We start from the raw sequence: 3,605 nt of genomic DNA on the forward strand, positions 1-3,605 counted from the left end.
ACACCTGTGCAATAATCATGCTGTCTAATCAGCATCTTGATATGCCACACCTGTGAGGTGGGATGGATTATCTCAGCAAAGGAGAAGTGCTCACTAACACAGATTTTAGACAGATTTGTGAACAATATTTGTGAGAAATGGTCTTTTGTGTATGTAGAAAATGTTTTAGATCTTAGAGTTCAGCTCATGAAAAATGGGAGCAAAAACAAAAGTGTTGCGTTTATATTTTTGTTGAGTGTAGATTTGGGGTTTAACCCTGTAAAGCCTATAGACAACAAAATGCCTGGGCATAGGTTTATATTTTTGATAATTCAAAGCTTATTCTCTAAGTCAGTATCAGGTGCTATACATGATATGATTCAGAGGAACCTATACCGTTCTTTAAAGGTTTAGCTGTTTTATTTTAGGGATTAAGCAAAGATGGGTCATTTTTTTTTACCTTTAGGACAAGGGATGTAGTATACAGTATGTTGAAATTATTGGTTTAGGGAGCGATGTGAAGTGCAAAGAGGTCACCCAGGAGTGAAATGGTTGGAAAGAGAGCGAATGTTGACTGAACAGGTGAACAGATTCTGGTGTGCAAAGGTATCTGTCAGCAGCCCCTTTTCCACTGTACAAAAAAGCTGCCAACATCCGGCTTTTTATTGTAATGGGAAATGTTACAATCAGCATTCACACCTGGTCAAATGACTCTGCAGTGGTCATGGGTAATTACCAGCTCCAGTTCTGATCAGCATTGATTGAAACACAATAGCCATGTGTACGCGCAAATTTTAGCCTGTAAAGCCATGATGCAATTACGCACCACCACAAAAAAACAACCGTCTCCGTCCAAGCAGTGCTCAAACATTGTTCGAAATTAGTCTGCACCAAGTTTGAAAAGAGACTGAATAAGTAAGAGATACACAAAAAGAAGTATCCACGGTAGAGTTTCACTGGCCTCCATGCTGCTTACTACTGTTTACTTACCTATTTTCTGGCCCCTCTGTGACATCAAACGTGGCACACCAAAATAACTCCCACACAAATAAAAGGGTACCCATCTGCTGCAGAGCCATGTACGCAGCTCTGATGTACTGGCAATCAGAAAAGTCTTATAGTCTATTTTAAGTAGGTTTCCCCGTGTGTAAAAAAAAAAAAAAAAAAACATGTACAAGAATAAACAAGCAGACTTTGTCGTCAGGAAATTGAGGGCGTGTCATCTATGCAAGAGGCCTGCCAAGCCGCAGACCTTTGCAGACTACTGTTCAAGACAAAAGGCTAAGACACATTAAGACCAGACCAGAACATCAAGGGTCCAAAACAGCAGTCCACCTCCTTGAGATTACAAACAGCATGGCGGGCCATTTGGCAGGTTAAATAATTATACAACAGGGCTGATGTTTTTAATTTTGTCTTCCCTTGAATTTGTTTAAGTGAGCAAATTCCAGTCAACCATGTTGATAAAGCAGTATAGTATGTTCTTTGGCAGATGCGTCTTGTTTCCCTCCGCTTTGGACAGATTTCCGGCAACCGAGGTCTGATCAGCCAATATCAACATGTTGCTGGGGGGGTCATCCCTATGTTTCCAGGGTTCTATGTTCCCCACTTAACCCTGCAAAAAAGCTTTAATGTTCCCCGCTTACACAAAAAGGGTTCTATGTTTCCCACTTGGTTGAGCGGGCAACATAGAACCCGGGAAACGTAGAACCCTGGAAACATAGATACGCTCCCGTTGCTGGTATCACTGTGCAGTGATGGCCATCTAGATAGGACAGAATTGGTCACTGCTTGGTCAGCACTTCATCACATGTCGGAAATTGAAAATGAACCAAGAGATTTGCCTTTCTGATTGGTGATTGATTGGTCTGGCAATGTCAATCAAACTATAGTGGGAACTTCTCCAAAAAGCTGCCACATGATTATTGTTGTACTCCACACATATTGCCTATGTACAGTAGACAGCAACATTAAGAAGCCAAGCTTATGTCTCTATCTGTTAGAGTTTCATTGAAGCCAATCAAACATGATAGATGCTGTCACTGACATAGCTTTCTCTTTCTTTTGTCACGTGACTGAAGCAGTATATACTGTATGAGTTGTAGGCTGGCACTCTAATGTGTGCAGGGGAGGACACATGTGTAAGGATTGACAAGGAGACAGTGTATTTGGTCATGTACTCCCATGCTGTATTTTGACGGTATATATGCATTTTTACTAGCCTGGTAAGACCATCCTGATGACTTGAGCTCAACATTTTGTTTCGCTCTCTGTATCAGTCTGGACACAGTGCGACCCCAAACACTTTCAGTGGGCACGAGTACTCACCTTAACAGAAAAACTCTGTCAGCCAATCAGCCTAACATAACACCGGGGAACATCTTCATCACCAACAGAGCCAGTTGAAAAAAATCAAGCTTTTGCCAAATCCTGTCTGAAGAACAGCGAATATGTCTTGTCATCATTCACCTCCGCAAGTGCATACTGCTGTTCTTCTTAAATTGTTGTTATTGACCTATTTCTGCAGTAAATTCAGTTATTGCTGTGTTTATTCTACTAGGGAGCAGAGGCTGCCTATTCTGAAAGCTGCAGCCTGCATTTTACATCATAAAGTACACTGCAGTCCCTGATTGGCTGCTTACATTGTCAGCTATGGTGTGGATCCCTGATTGGCCCCTGGAAAGTGTTTGGAGCGGCAACAGGGCCAGACTGATGCAGGGAGAGAAATGTTGAGCTCACATCATCAGGATGGTCTAACCAGGCCACATTTTCAGCCCTGTCTTATAGAAATACTTGAAATGGACATGAAGCAACGCATAATGTCGTAGTGGGCATTAAATTGTTTAAAATATGGCCACACGAAAAATAATGCCAATGCAAAGTCAAAGAGGATCTTTTGTTGTGGTGGACACACAAATTAAGTATAAAGAGAGAGACAGTCCATGTATGGGAGGGGTGGTGGTCAAACAAACATGGACTTTCAACCCGCAGACAGCTGTATGTGCACCTGTGCAACCAAAAATCAATGTAGTTACATGACTTTATGTAACTTTATGTAACTATGCAACATACTTTATGAAGCTACTTTGCATAACTACACAAAGTATTCAAGTTTACGTCATTTATGCCTTGTACATTGTTACTTTAACCAAAACCAAGATCTTTTCCCAAACTCTACCATTTATTTATTTATTTTTTGTTCTCTAAACCCTAACCAAACTGCAACTGTTTCACAATGAAACTGCGACCATTTAAAATAGACTTTGCATTGGCATTGTTTTTGCGTTGCCAGCACATAATTTTAACACATTTCATGGCTACCACTATGTGATGTGTTGTTAAGAAGTAGTGTCCATTTCATGTATTTCTGTGAGACTGTTTCGGCATTTTTGATATGTAAAAGAATATATTTTCACATTTGGGAATACATTGATTTCTGCCTTAAAGGATAACTTCGGTATTTTTCAACCTGGGCCCTATTTCCCCATGTGTATGTGTGCGTATGATTCATAGGTACAACTCGTTTTAAAATTGGTTCAGTATTGAGGGAGGCGGATGCAGCCGGCAGCCGCGAGGTAGATATGGGGGCAAATGCGTCCCGTATAAGTTTGCGCATTAAAAGTGAT

The sequence above is a fragment of the Epinephelus moara genome, chromosome 18 (genome assembly GCF_006386435.1).
Source record: "Epinephelus moara isolate mb chromosome 18, YSFRI_EMoa_1.0, whole genome shotgun sequence".
Taxonomy (NCBI): Eukaryota; Metazoa; Chordata; class Actinopteri; order Perciformes; family Serranidae; genus Epinephelus; species Epinephelus moara.